General features: G+C 36.8%; 1 protein-coding gene across 3 annotated transcripts in view; it reads right to left on the bottom strand.

Annotated features, from left to right (window-relative positions):
• The window catches only part of tbxas1 (thromboxane A synthase 1 (platelet)), a 76,920-nt gene that overhangs the window by 46,118 nt on the left and 7,385 nt on the right, over positions 1-23,417 (bottom strand). The gene's annotated exons all lie outside the window — the stretch shown is intronic.

Here is a 23,417-nt window from a genome sequence, read left to right as displayed (position 1 = left end):
TAAATACTGTTCATTTTCTCACATAAACCGCTCATTTCGTGTCTTAGGCCATCAATGTGTACTTACATTTACGAGTCATTAAATCGTGTTTAATTTGGACTTCTCTGTTTATGCTCTTTTAAGTGGTGACCATAGACCTCCATTATATGACAGATAGACACGAATGGTTTGACCCAAAAATATAAAAATTGAAACTACTGCGGAAACAAAGACACCTACATTGTGGATGCCCTTGAGGTAAGCTAAAACATATCAAAAATTAATTTCAAAGTGAACTATCCCTTTAATATGTTTGCAGATATGTAGGAATCACGCTTCATACAGCACGTAAATAGTAGCCTACTGCAGTGAGATAAATTAATTATTTAAGGGATTCACGGCAGGCAAAAACAAGTTTTTTTGTTTTGTTTTTTCAGATTTTGTGCTATTTGTCGTCTCTCAGACTTGTGGTGAAAAAAAAAAGTCCAAAATACACAATTAGGTCTTTATTTTACTACACATTGTCTATTTGTGACTGTAGATTTCCCCTAAATTCAACAAAAGTTGGCGTTTTAAATCAACATCCAGCTCCGCGATCACTGTCTGCACCCTATCATCAAATATACCGTTGGAAAACTCTCTCTCTCTCCTGTACAATGTTGTCGGAACCAAATATGGTAATTTCCTTTTTTATCAGCAACCAATTGTAAAAGTACAATGGGACATTTAAAGAATTAACGTCCTCAGCCAATGAGATTTAAGTGGATTTAAGAGTTAAATGGTTAAAGGCCGTTTTCTCAAAAAATGTTTTTTTTCCTCACACAAATCTCCACTTCAGCAGCACTTACAGACAGTATAGATAGGTATATACAATAATATAGATAGGAATACAGCTTTCCAGTTGTATTCCTATCTATATTCCAAAGGCTTTTACTGAGGGGTTGGTTCATATATCATTCAGATTCTGATTTATACAACATTTTATACCTAAAAATGGGGAGAAAATAGATTTTTTTTATGGCTGTTGACGGTTGTATCTGATTAATGGAGCGATAAAAAGAGATATCTAAAATCCCCTCAGTAAAATTTTTTGCTCCTAATATGTCAACAAAATGAAACAAGAATTTTGAATCTGGCTTTATCCAATGTTCAGATTTCTCTTCTGGGATATATGCAAATTAGCACATTTTTAATGAGACAATACCTAATTTGCATATTTAAACAAATATTCTAAAAACTTGTAATACAAAAGATATTTGGCTTAATGTCAGTAATCAACTGAATGAGGAAGTTTCATGCTGATATCTATTAGTTTTTTCCCCTATTCAACTGGGGTGTCTCCCCTTAATAACAATAATAATGTAATTTATATAATATAATTTTAAACTATATATCTTTAAATTTAATATAAATGTTAAATTATTGTATAATTGTGTATATATATATATATATATATATATATACAATATTATAATATGTGCAATCTCTCAGTTACAATGAGAGTCATAGAAGCTGCCAGCATAATTATACATGAATTAATTAGACAACTTTGTTGAAAACAGGAACATTTTAGAGCTGTTGATTCAATTTCTGGGCCCCAGGACAAATGTTTATGGACATGTTATATTCTTTCGTATCTTCTTTACCTGGGCCCTATGAGTAAGGCAATACTTTAGTGAGTTTTCAGGCCAGGACCATTGACAACAACCGACAGGGTGTAAGTGATGGTTTGTGCGAGAGCATGATGCCACAAGCTGTATCTGAGAGCACTGGCAAGTGCTGCATTTCCTCTGAGTATGGAAAAGGGGACCTGCATTATATGCATTAGGATTGCATCTGCTGACACACCAGTAGTTGGACAACTTTTAACAGAAGTGAGCCGTGGGAGATGACGAGACGGTAATAGTGCATGTTTGTCCCCAAGAAGTTAAACACAATGTCTTAATAATCCACCAGACCAAGAGAACAGCGAGTACTTTATTCAAATGTGTGCAAATAATCGTTAACACAGGTGCACCCAAAAGACATTTTAATTTCCCAGGAGTTGATTTCTATTAAACTAATTCAATTTTAAACTAATTAAATCTATTTAAATTCAGGTTCAACTTTGTGTTATATGAAGATCACATTAAATGGTCTACCGTGGCTTTATTTTTCAAATTATCTTTATGTATAGGTTTTATTGGTTAATCCTTTGTCTTTGTTCCAGACCCAGGCTTTCAATTTTAAACCACGAAAATCCTAAACACCTAAACAAGAGTCATTTTAATATTTATTTTATGATGTGTATATATATATATATATATATATATATCATAAAATAAATAAAATAAATATAAATATAAATCATTTTATATATATATATATATATATATATATATATATATATATATAAAATGATTTATATTTATTTTACACAAATCCTACTGTCATTCATTTGTGGCAAAAATTCCATCACAACCAACAACTTGCCTCAATAATAGTGAATATATTATTTAATATTAATTCTAAAAATACAATTTCAAAGTATTCATTATTTATTATTATTTTTTAATATATTTATTTACATTGAACAACCATTTTATTCGATTTAAAAAAAAATGTTTAAATTATTTCCAAAATTAAATGGAAAGAATGGTCCTATGAGGCATGTCCACTGATATTTTTACCAAGTATATAGTCCAAGTGCCAAAAGTGTCCATTGTTGAATACACACTCTTGTATGTTTTTTTTCTAATCGTGTTCAGCAGGAAATACCAGACTCTGACTTCAGCACTGTGGTGAAAAATTAACTGCCACCATCTTCCTAAAAAAAAAAAAAAAAAAAAAAAAAAGTACTGTAACCAAAAGATTCTGACATGCATCTCTTCCATAATCTCCAGCTCGGCAGGAGTTCATTACCATATTAATTGTCAGATTAGAGAGCGGGTCTTAACACGTGCTGTAAAAAAAAAACGAAAGAAAAAAAAAACCTGGAATTATAACTCATTTTATGACACGCTCTTAATTACACAGAAGCACGTTGCATCCTAACACGCTTGTCTGGTGCTGAAAGACGATGAATCCCCGGCCCAATCTGTCCTTGTCCAGACTCAAAATCATTTCTCAATTCAGCACAAATGTATTCACCACCAGTTGCCAGACACACATCCCCAGTTTTTCAACTCATTATTGGTTAAGTGAACACAGAACTAATGTGAAATACATCAGCAGTGTAAAGATAGTTGATTAAAAACATGTTTCTATTTTTTTTTTGTGCAAAATAACAAATAATAGAAATTGGATTATTCACATCAGATGAGTCTCTATATTTGAACAGAGGGGTAACTCTTGCCTATTTCCATATATGAGAAACAGAACAAGTACAAAGACAAATTAAATAGATCTGCAAGGCGATATATTAATACATGAGCAGCAGATTTAACAAATGTAGCTTACAGACCATCAGGACCAGCACTAAATCACAAAGCATAATAGGCATAATTTTCTTAAATGAAAAGGAACCATTTAAATTAGTGGAGTTTAAAGAGCCAGTGATACTATAAGAATCGAAATGCCGGGAACCAAATAGAGAGGAAGAGTTAAAAGCATGAGACATAAGTAAAGGGTTAGAAATACTTTTATTATTAATTTGAATCTTTTTTTTAAATTATTTTATTGGCTTTATTAAAAAAAAATATTCAGTTGATTCCAAAACTGTATAGGGTTATGAAAAAGCTTCCTTGTTTTTATCTCACAGAATTTTTTCAAATTTCGATCCCTTGATTAGCCCAGGCTTTGTCCCTTTGCTTCAAAAGTTTAATGAGATAAGAAGAACTGATCCAAGGCAAATGTCTACCTTGACTCTCAACAAAAAAATAAACTCCATGCATCAAAAACAAAAGGGAAATCTATCCCAATTTATATAAATTAAGTTTTGAATAAAGCAATTCACATTCCTATTTTTACACTGTCTCAAATAGTTGTGGGAAAGTCTTCTAGCAAAACAAGACCAAAGTTGAATTGTCCTTCAAAACATACATATGGAACATTATCAACAGTTTGTTCCAGTTTTGCTGAAGTTCAATCAAAACTCTCTTTAGGGAACATCCAAATTAATGTGTTGCTCCATAGAGCAGGTGTTACTGAAATGTGTCACAGCCCATATAAAGCAGAATGTAGCATATTTCCCAACACATTCTCCTTCCACACTCTCACTCATCCTTTGACCATGCTTCAATATTTGACGTTTTAGGCGCCCTTTAGCGTCACTTACATGACGCGATCCTACGGCGTCATCTAACTGACGCTAAAGGAAAGCGTCAGTTAGAGGACGCGGTTAGGTTTAGGTGTGGGGTGGGGGTAGGTTACACGCGATCCTAGGGCGTTATCTAACTGACGCTAAAGGGCGCCTAAAGCGTCAGATATTGAAGCATGTCCAAATGCTTCCCAAGGCGTCAGTTAAGTGACGCCTTGGGGTATTTCCATATTGTGAAGGCAGATAAGTTCCAAATCAAAAGGTGTCTCAAAAGATCAAACATTAACAGCAGATCATTCACACACAAAAGAGAGCAACATTCAGAAGATTCAGATAAGAGTTTGGCAATAGAATGTTGTTAGGCTAATACAATACTCAAATGCATAGTGCACACAAATAATAGAATTGTGAATCCATCTTTTCAGTATTTAAAAAAGGCATATTTTTCAATTATTCGCTATCTTGGATATAAATGTACATGTCTTTCCTATGAAATGCATTCGAAATAAGATATCTTGGTAGACATATTCTGTATCGCTTTTGTCCAACACATACATTAGGGCTGTCTCGCTTAAACAAAGTAAGTAAGTAAGTAAGTAAGTAAGTAAGTAAGTAATTAAGCAAGGAAGGAAGGATGGAAGGAAGGAAAGAAGTAAAGAAAAGTTATTTATGCCCCCCCCCCATTTTTTTAAATTTAATAATTTAAAAAAATTATTAAAATATTTTAATAATTTGTCATATTCATTTCAAACCTGTATGATTTTTTTTTTTATTCTGTGAAACACAAAATTCAATATTTTGCAAAAGACTGGGATCCAAGCAACAGAAAAACAAAAACAAATGTCAGTTTGATACGACATGAGGGGTGGGTAAATGACAATTTTTATTTATGGGTGAATTATCATTTTAAAGGTGTCCTATTATGTTTCTTTTTTTTTTTACTTTTTTACTTTTGTAACTTTATTTAAAGGTATAGCGGAGGATTTTCTTTTTCCGGGTGGGTAGTCTATACTATTGGTCCACCTAAGTGTCAATCATTCTGGTGATATGTTTACGTAAGGCCGTCGTACGTGCTCATCCCTATGTAGTTTTCACTTTCAGGTGTATTATGTCGGAGTTGCGGTTTCAGCCATTCCTTTGAAAATGGTTGAGGGTCGAAAGAGAAAAAATGTATACGAAGTGTATGATAAGAAGAGAAAGGCCACAGAATATAGAAACAAGACCAGAGAGATTTTGGGTTAATATCACATGCTGGCGTGCGCTAAAACCCCAAGTTGGGCTTCTCACTGATGCCGCAGTCGCGAAGATTCTACTAGACAGGTAAAGTTTGTCATGCTATTTGGAGAAATCAATTTAAAATCACTAGTAAAAGTTAATGCAAGCTACTTAGCAATGCTAGCCCTGGCACAAGTCATGCCCCGCATAGACACGGTAAACATCTCAATTTGTCTAAAGGAGCCTTTTGACCAAATGATAAATGGTATCACCCTGAAATATTCTAAAACCTTGTGTGTTCATGTGTTCATATTCTAAAACCTTGTGTGTTTATTATTACACAAATGCAACAAGCTACTTCTCCATTACATATGTATAAAAATAACGTATTATTAACAATGAGACATATTAGGTTAAGGACCAACGTAATAGCACTCCTTATATGTTGCCATGTAACGTAATTGCGATTTGCAAAATAGTTCCCTCAGAACGTACAGTATTTCGTGTGATACAGGGTTGCACATATCATGTCTTGAGTCCTCAGTCACTCAATCGATCAGTATAATAAGTAAATAAAACACGGAAGGGCATTTGACATGTTGTCTTTTTTATGAATGTTTTTGAGTTAGTTTATAATTTGCAACATAATTGTGTAAGGCGTAATAGACGCTCCCTCTCGGGAGCAAGAGTGTTGTGTTTGTCCATGTGCATTTTTTTTTTAAAAATTGGAGAGGGCGGGTCTTCTCTAAAATTCGGAAAGATCCTCCGCTATACCTTTAATGTGTAATGTTGCAAGTTATAAAGTCCAAAAGTCCAGTCCAAAGGACGTTCTTCTCTATATCACTAAACACTGTATCTGAACTCTCTGAAACGCATTGATTATAGTCTTGAGTTTTCTTTTGGCACACGTCACAATATTCCTCATTTAAATTATTCCCGCTTATGGCATACACAAAAAAAGGGGGCGATGCCTGGTTGAGTAGCGTTAGTGTGTTGCATCACAACACTAAAAGCACACGGTGTGTTTCAGAAGTTTCAAAGAGATCGGGACTAAACAGAGCGTTACAGACACACAAAAAGAGACAAGCAAATAATGAAAAATATGTGGAAAAATAATGAATTTTGAACATTCAAGCATGAAAACCAATTCTAGAAGACAAAATCAAGACTTTTAAGATTTAAGTGGTTCTATACACTATATGTGAATGACTATTGATTGAATAACATCTGTTTACTGGCATACTGTAGCTCACATTGCCGTATACGTATATATATGATGGCTGGTCGTGCTGTGGAACACTGAATAGATGCTGACGCCTAAAAGTGCAAATGAATGTGCTTGTGTTTCTGATGCCAATACGATGATGCTATCTGAATCTGAATAACCCATTTTTGCAGCTCAATTTCTGTACTAAAAGCATGTGTTTTGAATGTTACAGTATGTCTGTATAGTAGGCTACAGCATATGCCCATTTAATTATTTGACTATACAGACCTACAGCACAATAATTAAGTTTACACAAGACAACACTCCACTGCATGACAATCAATTGTAGTTCAATGCGAGCCTGCGCTGACTGACAAATCCAGCGAGGCATCTCCTCTGTGTCTCTCCAGGCTAGATAAACAGATGTTGATGTAGCTTATCAGTGAATACGCCTGGCCGTTTCTGAGCCCTGTGCCAGGGGCTGAGAAAGGGAGAGGTGTGCCACAGGCTAAATATACTGGGAAAAGGCCAGGGTGGAAGACAGTCCACAAAAAATACCGCTAAAATTCACATCCAGTCTCCTTGTTAAATATTTATCGAAGCCTTACTCTGTGTCCTTCCCAAATTCAAATTTTAAAGAGCCTACAAGGTAAGGAAGGTTCACCATTGGCCACCGACACAAACATACCAAACATGTTTAAACTTAAAAAAATGTATGTGCACACAAGCACAGCTGAAATCTTTCACAAACACAACTGTCTCCAAGGCTGATATTAAAGTTTGCTGAGCTTTGGATTAAACTTACACATCATGAAGTCATTAAAAATGTATGTGTTTAGGGTGACCTGTAACTTTGGGGTGAGCGAGCAGTCCTTGGAAAGGAAGGAGTGATTAAAACAACCATGTCTGACTGACAGCAAGGGACTCGCTGTGTTGTTTTCAGAAAGAGGCTGGAAGGAATAGGCCAGCCAATGTTCTCATTAAGGGCAAAAGTGTCATAAAGGAGGACAGATACATTGTGAGGTGAAAGAAGGGTGAGATACTAAAAAGTTGCTGTCTAGATTCTGTAGTGAAAAAGGGCTTTTTGTCTCCTGATAACGAATCAAGATGCTCAAACTGTGGATCTGTTTCTAAAACTTGTCTGCTGCCTATGTAGATAGCATTTTAAGGCAGTATTTCCAACCGTACTTACTCACACAACCCCATAAGTAAAGCTTAAAGGTGCAATATGCAATTTAAAATAAATAAATAAATAAACGCTGTTGCCTGATGAAGGTCGTGAGACCGAAATGTTGCTAATAAAATTTTGATACTCATTTGCAAGTACTGATAGTGTGTGGAAGTGGATCTGGATGTGAATGAGCATCAAAACACACTTGTTGTGGCCAATCAGCAGTAAGGGATGTGTACACTCATAATGTGAGAGGAGAGAGAGCTCAGTGCACAAACAGACATTAATGACTATAGAAAGAGAAAAGAAAAAAAGAAGAGGAGGTAAAGGCCAGGGGATTCGTATCGGGGAAGCTTTCCAGTGCTGGAATGACCTTAAGGAGCGAGGAGGCCTGAAAACGGACGCCGAGGTTGCTTTATTTCTTCTCGATCTGTTCATTTGCATTATTATTAAAAGCTTAGAACGTTTAAACCTAGCTCCTCCGACGCCCGTTTCAAGCATCGGCTCACATATTGTGCTCAAGGTGAGATAACAAACTCCAATTATATTTAAGGTTCCCCTTTTAGTGATCGCTATTAATCTTGCCACATTTGTAATATATTAATTACTTGGACTATCGTGTTATATAGGGAGCTTTTCATGTTGTATTTTGGGATGATAGAGATTACTTTGCCATCAAAGGAGTAGAGGAGCTAAATAACAATTAGATATTAACCTGAATTATCCTATTAACACAAATTGCTTTCATTCATGAAGACATCATACCCTTGGGTGGCAGGCACAGCAGGTTCCACCATAGTCGCAACTATAGTGGGCGCTATGTGATACATAGTGCGTACATGAATGTGGGGGCGGAGACATCAAGATAGGGGTGTGATCGTCTTGGGTAGGGGCATGTTTGTTTTGGGGATTTCAAATATCAACAGCGTTTACCATAAATCGCTTACTGCACCTTTAAGTATCTCTTCATCACCACCAAACTGAAATATATGTCATATTATACTGGATGTTATAGAATTAATATTAATACTGCCAACATCACTTACAACTAAAGTAAATGCACTGCAAAACATGATATTCTTACTCTGTAATGTTTTCCAGTATAAATATCTAAATATTGTTAAATCAAGATACATTTACTTGAGAAGCAGTAAGTCTGAAATTAAATGAAAAAAAAAAAAAAAAGATCTACCAAACGGGCATGTAAAATAAACTTGTTTTCTATTGCAGTTTTTATGCAAACTTTTTTTTGCAGTGTACTGTGGGAAAAACAGACTAAGCAAGTACTCTTTCTTTCTGGGACAAAAGTTTGTTTGTCTTTCAAATTTTGACCTTGGGGTAATTATGGATAAATTAAAGACATAACGGTGAATTGATTAATTCCAGATGGGACTTTCCAGATTATTTCCATCTTTATGTGTTGGATTATTATTTACAAGCGAATACATTGTTATTTATAAAATGGTTAGTTCCAATCCTTGATTCTGATTGGTCAATAGCTGTGCTTTATTCATGAAAAAACATGGCTATGACCGCTTCACCCGACGGTTCTATTTATCAATGAGCAACACAGCAGTTCCTATGTTGTTTTTATTTGAGCTTTCATGCATATTAAATATTGAAACGTTGCTGTTCATGGTCAGGGACTATTTTTTTTCTAGCAGAAGGAAGGCTTTAAGTAATTTTACTTCATTTACTTCATGTAAATTTACATCTTTTTACCTTAGTGTTTTTATTGTGTGGTCAACGTTTTATAAAAGGTTTGCATCGTGCCTAACAATGTCCTTTAGCCGTTACTCATTCGCGATACAACACAGAGACTCGTACCTTATTGCTTACTTGTACAATTATTTGTGACATGTAACTTAAATGTATCGCCCATAGTCCTTTACTGACCCTCTGATAATATTAAAGCTGCAGTCTGGTGTTTTTCCTCTTTGTCGCCATCTCTGTTCGAAATCTGCAATTGCAGTCATTCGTGAAATTATCACAGATGAACACAGCGTGGATGAACACAATGTTTGAGGAGACTGTGAGGCTGTCAGTCACCGCGCCGGTGTGGATTTAGGCATTCAGAATCACAGATTATTCTTTTAGGAAGTGTGACCAACCTAAGAATTTTTCACTGCAAAATGTCATCTGAAATAGTAAGAAACATCCACATTTGTTCTGGTTCTGACATTGCAGTAAGTCGCGCTGATTAAATCATCATCATCTGTGGATCATTTTTAACCCCAAAAAAACCAAAAAAAAACAAAGGACTGCAGCTTTAATAAATATTCATAAATACTGAAGAAAATACAGAAGCAAATTTACTACTTTTAGACTAAACAAATTTTTTAAGTGTTTTCTGTATACTTCCTGTACAATTATTTGAGTTTTGCTCTGATATGTTTACGATATAGCTCATTTTTGGGAAAAAAAACTGTCTTAAACGTCCTTAAACAATCCATAAAAACGAAATAAACTATGGATGCACACTTATCTTTTATAGATAATCGTATATATTACGATCAGGCTTTTATTACGTCCAGAATCACCAGCAGACTTTATGCTCATAATAAAACTCTGGATACACGAGAATAGCCTACTTTCTCAATGTCTTTATCATACACTATCACAAACATTCATAATTACACAATATCGCAACAGCATCCCACGATGCTACTGTAACATACGTTCAATCTCAGTTTATGGAAATGTAGCAGAGTTTAAGTAGCAGACAGTTTGTTTGTGTCGGAGACAGACTTTAAGTTAGTATTAGCAAACAGCTCCTGAAACACTCAGACGCACATTGATCCTGCCGGGCATAAAAGCGCAGGCTATAATTGCTCCGAGCTGCTTCTAGTGTCTCTCTTGATCATCCATGACACATTTGATTTCTTTTCTATTGTAAGAGCCTATTAAAAATAGCCACCAATAAAAGCGCATTGATTCATCCAGGATTAGCCCATCGGACAGGAGTTTTATCATGGCCACAAAAATCACGAACACCCTTCTTTTGCTCTCACGCACACACTAACGCCCACAGTGAGCAGCAGCATTCACATGGATCACTATTCGCCAGTTCTCTGCTCAATTGTCTGCTGATGGTGCCATGGGTCCTGGGTGGGCTACTGAGTGAGTGTGTGGGAAAGAGATGCCCAAAACTGGTTAAGCGGTCTAATGGTGGGCACAGGATGAGCACCCCTGTGGAGTACCCAGACCTGGCTGGATCAGATGCTTGGCGGTCATGCCGTTGTAGTGAGCTCAGACCGCACATTTATCTGGGCACAGAGAGCTTCTGCAATTGATCAGCTATGGAAGTGGAGGCGCTACAATCCACACACAGCTAACAACAAACATAGGACAGAGGGCCAATTGAGTTTAAAATCCTAAGTATAAATGTATACAAACACACAAATTAAACATGTAAATGGAAATGCAATGTTTAAAGTGCACATAGCCCTTCAAATGTTTGAGAGTAGCCTATGTTTGTACAGAACGTCATAATGATCTCTTAAAATATCCATTTCACAGTTATGCACCTCCTCTAGGGATCACTTAATCATTTATTAATTTGCACAGACTATCTAATGTGTATAATGATTCATTTTTAATACTGGTTGACTGTAATAATAATATAAAAAAGATTTATATAAAAATAAACTTAAATTAATTTTTTTTCCTTGAAAAAAATCTTCATGCCATAAAAGAGCTTGAATGTAACTCTACACCCTTGCCTCACTTAGTATACATGGTTCTATGAATGCAAATTAGCCCCGCCTCCACTCACTCACACCAGCTCAGAGATCCACACGTTGACATGATTAGTTACAAGGAGGTTGTGACTTCACAAACACCAACAAATTCAAATTTTTTGCATTTTTGAGACTCTTTGGTTCACCTTTATGATACTCAGCAATAGTGTTGATTTTTGAATTTGCACATGGTTCACCTTAAAGCATATTAAAAACACCACATAGACATATAAACAACCAGTGTTGTGCCTGAACGTGTTCAATGAACGATAGGCGAACGTGAACTGAACGTACTGTATTACTGCCGGCCTGATGAACGTTGCTGTGAACGCGTTCATTCTGGTGTCTGTCAACGCATGCTCTCTCAGTTTAACGTCGTACAATAGGGTGCCAGATTTCTATAGAGTTTTCCAGGCGCAAACCTGGCTAAAACACACGTAAACAGGCCTTAATTTGTAGCGAAAAAAACACCCAATCTGGCAACACCAGCCACCAGTGTCGCACCGCGGCCGCCGTCGACAAAGCATCGTCATATGATCATTTAAATGGATTTTAGGACAAGGTCGTGAGGATGGGAAAAATCGTACATTTCTGTGCAAACTTTGCCTGGCCGTCGATAAAATAATTGTTGTCTGTGGTTGTATATGGGCTGTGGAAAAAAAAAGCGTGCAAAAAAAAAAAAAAGAAAAAAAAAGAACTATGAATGAACTATTTCATTTTTGAAGTATGAACTATCAACTGAACTTGTTCATTTTAGAATGTGTGAACTTAAAGGGTTAGTTCACCCAAAAATGAAAATTCTGTCAGTATTTACTCACCCTCATGTTGTTCCAAACCTCTATGTGTTCATTTGTTCTGCTGAACACAAAGGAAGATATTTGGAAGAACGTTTTAATCAAACAGATCTCATTCCCCATTGACTACCATAGTAAGAAAAAATACATATGGTAGTCAATGGGGAATGAGATCTGTTTGATTAAAACATTCTTCCAAATATCTTCCTTTGTGTTCAGCAGAACAAATAAACACATAGAGGTTTGGAACAACATGAGGGTGAGTAAATACTGACAGAATTTTCATTTTTGGGTGAACTAACCCTTTAACTTTGAACTAGTTCATGTAGAAAGTGAATTTTCCCAACACTGTAAACAACATTAAAAGCTTGATTTTCGCCACAGGGGGACTTTAAGAAACACAAAAGAGATTTGTGTCATTGAGTCATTCCTCCACACAGGGGCTCATACAGGGGCATCCAGTTTGACACATGCTCACAGCTACGCATTTCAAAGATTCTCTGTTTGTCACATAATCAATCATATGCAGGACTCCGAGTCATACACAATGAAGCCTCTGATCTGAGCAGCATATAAGCATATTAGAATAGTTTCTGAAGGATCATGTGACATTTTAAAACAGAAAACAGTTATTTCAAATTGTAATAATATTTCACAATATTCTGTTCTCTTTCATAGGTTCACTCAATGCTGCGTAGCTTAAAGACGCAGTGGGAATGCCCCCTGGGTGTGCCAATTGTCTGAAGCCCTTATAGAATCACGGCAATTCATTGGCTGATGGTGGAGGCACCGCCTTGATGCTCTTACGCACGCGCGCCATCTGCACCTCGGATTTCTCTGCCTTCACGAAGCGGCCATTTCATGCCCTTCGCTTTCGGTTTTTCTGAGCCCGAAAATTCGGATCACAACTGCTTCGCCATCTTCTGCACTTCAGCGCCTGAAATAAGTGGAAATTTGTTCTTGCAGTGCAATGGAATATTTTTGTTGCTCTCTGTCATGCCCTCGCTTAATTGCGAGCTACATCTTCACTGTAAGTGCGTTAAGTGTTTGGGTTTTTCGCATGCGCATTAGACTGTTTTAGGATCGTCTAAATGTAAATTCTGTGACAATCTTCTTTTCAAAACCCTCCGCTTTAGGCTCACGGCGACCCGCGACCCTACTAGACGTCCGCCGACTAAATTTTTCCCTTTACAAAGGAAAATTCAAGATGTTGATGCTAAAACCTATCATATCTCAAATACCTCAAGGATGCATATTTCAAAATCCAGGTCGTACGACGACAAAGGAGGTTCCTCAGATTCCCCATTTGTAAAAAGAGATTAAATCAGAAAAAACAGATTATATCAGGCCATCAAGCTATATTTATAGGCCCAGGCCACGCCTGCTTAGGCGGGAGGTGACGTAGTGGGTGCCATTAGATCTGACGTCACCAAGGGCCTCTCTCGATAGGCTACTGCAGTTGCCGCAGGACAGCCAATAGGCATGCAAGCCGTCTTGCCTATGTCTGTATGTTGCACAACGCGTTTTAAGCCCAGAACACACCAAGCCGATGGTCGGCCGTCAGGCAGTTTTTGTGCGTCGGCCGACTAAGTTTCCTCAGTGTATTCCGCACCGTTCCGTGCCGTTGGCTGAAAATAGTACTCGTCGGCTTTGTTTCGCCCGATTCGACATGTTGAATCGGTGTCAGGCCATCTAGGAAAGAGAGAACTCTGATTGGCTGTTCAGCTTAGTCAAAGAGTCAGTGCACGAGAATAAAAGCAAAACAGCAAGCAAAGAAAAACGGTAAGTAAAAACGGTAAAGATAGAAGGCTGTTCTTATGTTACGTCATTTTACCTGAGTGTTCCTTGGCTAATATTTTAATATTAACATGAGCGGGTGGAATAAAGAAAGTGTTTTGCAGGATTGATATTCAAAACGGTAAGCACACACTGCTTTGTTTACGGTATGTGTATCTGCAGCCGGCAGCATCGTTTTTCCTTTTTGAATGACGAATATAGACTAATATATCTGCAGAAATAGACAGTTGGCTCATTACACGCAGGCGCAGAACGCACATTCTAGCTGAAAGTCGCATGTAGTTCTCTCGGTGTGTTCAAGTGCAGCTTTTTACCACGACTAGAGCGGAGGAGAGGCGAAAACACAGTCGGCTTTCATCAGCGCTAGTTCGTCGGCGTCGGCTTGGTGTGTTTCGGGCTTTACATTAATTCAAAATTAAGGATTTTTGAAAATTTGAAAAATAAGAAAATTTTTGGCTTCAATATCTTGTGGAAAAGAGGTTTTAGAGGTTTTATAGAGTGCCTTTAAGCTTTTGGTCATATGCACACACAAATTTGGGTCTATAAACCTCTTTCAAACGGAAACTAAGTTCTATTGGTGCATATCATCGAACGAACAGCAAGCAGCTTTTGCGACAGTTAAATAGCTATTATTGAACGATTTAGAGCTTGGCATATTTACAGCTGAATTGTGTGCAACTGGAGATGGATTCATGTAGACATCTTTTTTTTACCAAGGTTTTGTGCTGTTACTGTACCCAGAGGGATTGTTGAGTGCCGCCTGTAGAAGAGATAACCAACCCACACAGTTGATGTAAGATATCCTTGTTTACCGAGCTGTGTCGTCGTACTATGCAAACTAATGGCTGCATGTTAAAAGCCCCTCACTGAGTTTAAAGGGTTTTCTTAATGACTTCTAATTCCTCTCATCACTATGCGATGTGCACTAAAAATTCAGCATACCAGCCTTTATTAAACACACAAACGCGTATTCCTTGTTATAGTTTCAGTGCGTGTCAGACTACAGAAGAAGGAGTTCACGTGTCTTCTCGGTTCCGAACCATCGTCAACCATTCATCAATGTGTTTGTTTAAAGTGAAGAGAAAGGGGAGAAAAGGAATAAACCAAGAGAGAAGGCAGCTTTGAAAAGGAGTATATCTTGGCCTGTCACCTCCTCACTGCTGAAGTGCATTGTGTGTGCAGGTGCACATGTGTAGCCAGCTGTGAGACAACAAAAACCAAAAATAGGCTGAAAAATGGCGCTAAAATAGAAGTGTGAACGGGCCTGCTGTGACATCTCTCTCATCGGCATTAGTCATGCGAGTCCCTCCGGTTCCATAACACCTCCCCAGGACCCAATCCTGTTCTTCCGAGCCTTTCCACACAAAACATGGTGCTATTTCCAGTCCTCAGCAGGGACTAAGGCACGTCTCGTTAAAGACGGCTGAGAGATTCTGTATCAATCTAAAACTCACAGACTTCACGTACAGTAAAAGGAAAATGACTTAAAGGAATAGTTCATCCAAAAATTCTGCCATTATTTAACTTTTTTTAAACATTACTTGTCATTATTTACTCACCCTTATGTTATTCTAAACCTGTATGGCATTCTTTCTTCAGTGGAGACATTTTGGATGCTGTATTGATCCATGGACTTACTAAAAAGGAATGAGGCTTTAATAATGAGCTTTAAAGTCCCTATGAAATCAAAATTGACCATACTTACTTTGTTTGCCTAAATTGATCGTTTTGTGGTGAGCAATTCATACATGCAAGTCAATCCACACACAAAAAATTTTTGGCTTCGTAATCTTTAATCAAATTTTGAAAATGCCCCTCCCCTCTGCATTGGAGGACCTTGCCCGATGACGTAGGCTTTACGGTTTGGGTGTCTCCTTAACATCCATAACCACGCCCCTCCAACTGACAGCTGCGTGTTTGCGAGCGCCGACCGAGCATTGATTGACAGCGTGTGTAAACTTGCGTCATCCTCCATTTCAGAATGAAACACCCATTTTTCTAGATCCAATCAGGTGCTAGTTGAAAAAAAAGCCACGCCCACTATTTTGCCTCATTTAGTATTCCGTTTCTCTCGGAAATACGTCACAACACTGAAGAAAAGTCGTTTGCAACTTCAGGTTCACAGGGACTTTAAAGAGTACATACGTACATAAATGTTTCATAAAACTGGTCAACATGATTCATGTATATCCACAGCGATAATGACAGCTTTGTGTAAGGAACAGACTGAATTTACAGTAATTATTTACTGAAATTCTAAAAATCTGCCTATTCTTGATTCTTGATCTGATCTTTTGATTTAATCCAGGTCCCAAATCAATGATCCGGTTGGTAGCCGAGTGGAGGGAAATGGCAACTAAACTTGTTGTCAGTCAATAGTGCTTTTGTGTATTTTTGTTTAAGTTTGAAAGATTTAAAGGGTTGGTTCACACAAAAATGATTTTTTTTTATTAATGACTCACCCTCATGTTGTTCCAAGCCCTTAAGACCTCTGTTCATCTTCAGAACACTTTAAGATATTTTAGATTTAGTCGGAGAGTTTTCTGTCCCTCCATTGAAAGAATTTAGAATGTTTTGAAGCATCGGAAATACTTTTTGGTCCATTCAGTCCATTTTGGACTTTAATCAGCATTTTATTCTCTTCCGGTTCTGTTGTCGAGCCATGTTCAGTGATGATGATGATGATGATGATGTAAGACGCTGCTGATATGTTATCAGTGCACCCGAGCTTCATGTACAGTCTGAGGGAGACGCACACTGTAAACAAAACAATCTTCACAAACATATTTAAGGATTTCGACACAGAGGAAGACTTGCATTTTTTTGCCCAGCCATATTTACCCGAATACACAGACCCACCAGAAACACGTCAGCAGCGTCACCAGCGTCACTGAGCACGTCGTATTAACAACAGAACCGGAAGACAATGCTGAATAAAGTCGTAGTTTTTGTTCTTTTGGGACCAAAATGTATTTTCGATGCTTTAAAACAATCTAACTAACCCAATGGCGTCACATGGACTACTTTGATGATGTCTTTATTTCCTTTCTGGACAAGGACAATATACCATACATAAATTTCCAATGGAGGGACAGAAAGCTCTCGGACTAAATCTAAAATATTTTAAACTGTGTTCTAAAGATGAACGGAGGTCTTACGGGATTGGAATGACATGAGGGTGAGTCATTAACTACATAATTTTCATTTTTGGGTGAACTAACCCTTAAACCCTATTCACAGTGATTGCATGGAAATGAGTGAACAGTAAGGTTTAGTATCTCTCATTTTTGTCTTCTCCTAAAGAAAGAAAGTCATACAGGTTTAGAACGGCATGAGAGTAAATAATGAAATAGTTTTCATTTAGGTGAACTACTCCTTTAAAATGAAGTCTATAAGAGCACTTTACACTTTAATCAATGACCCGGTCTTTTTACAGTGCCCTCATCCCCATATATGTGTGTGTATATGGGGATGGTGTGAGATAGGCTGCCGTCAGTCACATCATCCAGGTGCTGCACATTGGTGGTGGTTGAGGAGATTCCCCTCTTCTATGTAAAGCGTATTGAGTGTAGAGAAAAATGCTATAGAAATGTAATAAATTATTATTATTATTATTGATTATTTAAACTCTTATATTCCAAGTCTTAACTTGAAAAACTTCAACATTCACGCCACCGGCCTCGCACTGTTCCCGCCGCTCTCGGCCACGCCCTGCTTGCCAAACTAATTCTCCTTGAGTTTGTGAGAAAGATTAGGATGTTCAACACACTGTTCTTTAGACTCTGATATTTCCGATTAATCTGTTATCTGAATGATTCATTCATGATTTGATCCAGTTTACAACTTGCTTACTCAATGATCCAGTCAGCTAACAGCCCACTGGAGGTGAATAACAACCATAATTTTGGTCTGTTATCTTCACACAAAGCTAAAATATGACTTCAGAAAAAGCCCTTTTTTACGCTTGAAAGCTCCATTCGCTGTAATTTCATGGAAAAGTGTACAGTTCTTCAATACCTCTCCTTTAGTGTTCTTCAGAAAGAAAATCATACGTGTTTGGAACAATATAAGAGCGAGTAAAAAATGTTTAAAATAATATTTTTTTTTTAGATGGACTCCTTTAAAATGAAGTCTATGAAAGCACTCTTCACATTAAAAGTAATTTAAAGGGGACCTATTATGCAAAATTAACTTTTGGTGTTTGAACATAAATGTGTGTCAGCAGTTTTTAGACTAATATGGTTTTAAAACTCATGCAGATAACAAACTATCATGATGATGAAGAGCTGAAATGTCACATGAGCATGACCGCGATATAAATGATAATAAAAAAACAGATGTTTTGGTTTTTGTAAGAGTATCCGAGGCTCAAGCTATACACACTCTTAGAAGAAATGGTTCTATTTAGAACCAGAAATGGTTCCATCCCCGCTTCATATATGGAACTCTAAAATGGTTCTATAAAGAACCATTTTTTTGGTAAAAGGTTCTATTGGCCAAGTACGGAACCCCAGGGTTCTATATAGAGACCCAGAGGAACCCTTTTTTAAAGAGTGTATAGAACCTTTTAGGGGTTCCAAATACGTAGCACTGATAGAACCTTTTAAGGTTCTATATAGAACCTTTTCTTCTAAGAGTGCATGCTACACCCTCTTTTGGATAAGGGGGCGGGGAGCAGAAGCTCATTTGCATTTAAAGATACATGCACGAAAACAGAATGTTTTTCCTTCCACTTAAAAATGGGCATTATACTAAATGATCTGTGGGGTATTTTGAGCTGAAACTTAACAGACACATTCTGGGGACACCTGAGATAAAAAAAAGGGCATAATAGGTCCCCTTTAAATAAATATCCTCAACTCTAATCAAGGTTGTCTTCAAGACTCCACTTGTACTTCACTAATCCCATAAGACTCCACAGGCAGAAAAAAAGAAGAATTAATTTTAGCAGCTATGAAAAGATGATCAAATGCGAAATCATATCATACACTCTAAAAAATGCTGGGTTGTTTTAACCCAATTTTGGGTCAAATATGGACAAACCTGAAACGTTGGGTTAAAAATGTAATGTAAAAATTTAACCCAACGGCTGGGTTAGTCCATATTTGACCCAAAGTTGGGTTAAAACAACCCAGCATTTTTTAGAGTGTAATGACAGTGAATTAATGCAAGCTGCAGGAGGTCTCGTCAGTCGTTCTGTGGCGCTTTACAACACAGTGCCACCGCAGACCAAACCAAGATCCTGACGAAAGCAACAACTGACTTTCGTCACTTCATAATCGAATAACAGTTGTGCAATTTGAGATTTAATTTACGTATAACTCTCCCTCCACACATCTGCAGCATGAGGTGTCAAGACAATTTGGTTACGGACTTTAATGGTGTGTGCTAGGGTACTCAATTTCCATATTAGCGGGCCCATCTTCGCGGCGGTCTTGCACGGCGAGCGGCGGTGAGCTCATTTACAGTGGAGGGTGGATCTGGGTGAAATTAGAGTAGATTACCATATTTAGATTTATTAGGTGCCCATCACCGTGGAAACGGAGGAGCGTAGCAGCTTCTCGGGGAGGTGTGCATGTTTGATATGATTAACATCTGTGATGGATGAGCTGTCCAACGGCCCTCAATTAAACAAAAACTATTTCACAGGCTGGCCAATGACAAAGAAAGTCAAACAGTGTGTGCAAGTGCCTCACTGCCAAGTCAGCTGTCCACAGCTTGATGCAATCCGCATTGAATGGTCGGCGCACAGCCGCCTACTTTCACATTGGAGGGCAGAGATAGTCACTTAGATTGGGCAACCGAGGACCCGAAGAGACAATCTAGCACTGTGGGATTTCACTGCACTGAGGGTAAAAAGATAGATTGACTGAAACTAGCAGTTAGGGATGAGGAATTGTAGTTCAAGCAAACATACACCGAGAGCCAAATGGTCTTAAATGAGCAATACTGAACCAATAAAGTACAAGTAGCATTAAGAGTAAAAGGCTAAAATCTATAAGGCATGGGCCACATTGCAGTCAACAATTATTTGTTGAAGCAATAAAACTTTGGGACTTCATCGACGACTATGTGTAGCAAAAACCTAACAAATAGTCCTAATAAAACTATACATAAAGTACACTAACATTTAAGGTCAGTAAGATTTAGCCAAAAAAGAGAGAAAAATTAATACTTTCATTTAGTAAGGATGCATTAAATTGATCAAAAGTGTCAGTAAAGATATTTATAATGTTGCAAAATATTTCTATTTCAAATAAATGCTGTTCTTTTGAACTTTCTATTCATAAAAGTATCAAATGTGTCACGGTTTCCATAAAAATATTATGCAGCAAAACTGTTTTAAACGTTGATATTAATAAGAAATTATTTTGAGCATCAAATCAGCATATTAGAATGATTTCTGAAGGATCATGTGACGCCAAAAACTGTACATCAAACAAATAAATTTAATTTTAAAATATATTCAAATCGAAATTTTCAATTGAATTTTTTTTTCATAATATTACTGTATTTTTGATCAAAAAATGCAGCCTTAAATTACTTCAAAAACATTAATAAAATCTTACTGAATGCCAATTCTTGAATGGTACTGTAACTCAAATAGCTCATGGTAAATTAACACTTTTTAAATATATTTTACTGTATTTAGTGTAATAAGTACAGCAATTGCTCATTAAGGCAATCCTCATAAAATTTTGGGTGTTTGTTTCTTGTTCCTGGGTTCTGGTCTGTCATGTGATCCCCTGTTTTAGTCATGTGATCCTGCCTTGTCTATTGTGTCAAGTTGTCATTGGTTGATTGTTTAAATGTCCACAGGTGTCCCTTGTCTCTGTATGTGTATTTAAGCCCTCATGTTTGCCTTGTGTCCTTGTCGAGTATTGTTTGTTCCATGCCCAGTCTCTGGTTTTGGTCAGTTTTCAGGCATTGCCATGTTTTTGTTTGTAAAATTGTGTTTGGGTGTCACCTCAACTTAACTTCATTGGACCAGTCATTACAACAGTAACACAACATTCATTAAAATAATTAATGGTTCATTAAAAGTCACATCCTTCCTCTACAAAATATAGTCCCTGTCATGGAAACCTGTATTAACCAATCAGCATCTAGAACCAGACCTATTTATTCAGTGGAATCAATTTGCATGAATTTCACTCAATAGCAGCACAGAAAAATGTAATGAAGTTTTTACAGGGAAAATCTCCTTGACGCAACCTGGGTCTTTCTCAAGGGCACAGTGGTGATAACTTCATTCTTGTGGTATAAAACCATCAACCTTTCAGTTGCCAGCCCAAACTGTAACCACAATAAATTCAACCTCAATCCTTGAGAAGAGAGAGAACCTAAATACAGATCACATAGGGTGATTTTTAATTCTATGTGAATCAAAACCTAACATCTCAGGCTGCCAGAACGTGTTTAAAATTGTTTAATAACGTCATTCGTGGGGATTAAGCATTTTAATAGACTCCTGGAATGAATTTAAAAGAGTTTGTCTTATGGAAGAGCACTAAAGTGAAACAGAGAGAATCCATAAGATACATCTAGTGTAAGTGCATGACCTCTCTGAAGTGGTGCCCGATGTTTATGCAGAGTCCAGAGGGTGACAGATGGGTTCGCACTAGACTCTGTCTCTTAAATTTTATGAGAGGATCTATTAGAATATGTCATCTTCTCCACTCAGCCTTGCCAGTGGAGAGATTTGGTCATGGTCACAAGGCCCCAATATCCACAGTGTGTTAAGTGAGAGGGATTAGCAAGTTCAATGGCAGAGGAAAACAAACTTCTCAGGTTTCACAGATGGGGAATTCACAGTCTTTATGAAAGAGACACGTTTTTAATGTAATGAAGACAGAGGGACAACAGAAGATGTAGCTACATTAAGTTATTAACCTTCATTTATGGAAGAGTGGGGTAAGCCATGTCACTTTTTACTTAAATTGTAATTTAGGCAAGTAGAAATGAGAGAAAGGAAAAATACCTAATTATATTTCAAGATTTCTGCTATTAAATTAATTAAATTAAAAGAGGAATAATATAGCACACTACAAATGCGTCATTCTACATGTCTTGATGCATATTAATTGCAATTAAATTAATTTAAACTATATATATATATATATATATAAAATATATACAGTATATATATATAGTATATATATATATATATATATATATATATATATACTGTATATATTTTATATATATATATATATATATATATACTGTATATATTTTATATATATATATATTTCTCTATGGTTTATATATATATTATAAAAATTAAATTTTATAATAGTACTAGTAACAACATGTAATGCATCTGGACGCAAAGTGTGTTATTGGCACAATAGTCCTACATATTCCTAGTTTCCTACACAACCAGATACAGGTTAAAGCTTGAGAAAACTTGCATACGTAAGCATGCAAACATAAAAGTTTCTCGCTACACAAGCTGGATGTCACTTACAGAAAACGCTTCCAAACACAATGCACACACAAAATACACATGGCATTCTCAGCGCTTCCGCATGAACCACTAAATGAGGCAACAGCATAAACTGGCCAAAAGTAGATTTAATAATCATGGCTTCACTCTTTAAATTGATCAGTTAATTGAAAAAATAAATAAATAAATCAAGTTAAGTGGAATTGTCAAGTTACATAACTTAATTTAACTTAGTTTATTACTTAATAATTTTAAGGCAACAGGTTTCCTCATTTTTTATGTTAAGAAAAACTGATAACTTTTTACAGTGTTCCAATTTACAGAACAACACACATTCAGCTGCTCACGTTTTCAATTTAAGTTACCCAAATAACCTTTTATTTTGTCTTGGGCTGAACACTTTATTCAAGTAGGTGACTCTCCAGTCCCCTCTCATCATGGGTTTATGCATAATGAAGCAGAAGGGGACAGAGTTCAGAAGAAGTTCAGCTCACTGCTAATCATGCTTTCCTCACATTCTGGCAATGAAGGCCCTGGCATTGTAAAACCCTTGAATCTACTGGTTCAAGCTGCATGGCCTCTTATATAAGCTATAACCTTTTGCACTGAAGATCAATTCTTTGTCTAAAGGAAAATGAAATGTGCTGGACATGCTCAGGAGGTTCCTTTGCCAAACTATAGTGTTTTGCCAAGCACATTTAGTCATATTTTGCTGCAACTTACCATATCAATTGCAAGTTTGATGCAAATAAATAACGTTTGCAAGCCTTCTTTACACAAGGATGACCTCAGAGGAGAGACTTGGCTCCTCTATTGATTAGAAGGTTT

Source organism: Pimephales promelas, chromosome 10 (assembly GCF_988280905.1).
Source record: "Pimephales promelas chromosome 10, fPimPro1.hap1.1, whole genome shotgun sequence".
Classification (NCBI taxonomy): Eukaryota; Metazoa; Chordata; class Actinopteri; order Cypriniformes; family Leuciscidae; genus Pimephales; species Pimephales promelas.
Note: the sequence above shows the minus strand (reverse complement) of the source record. Positions and strands in the feature narration are given on the sequence as shown.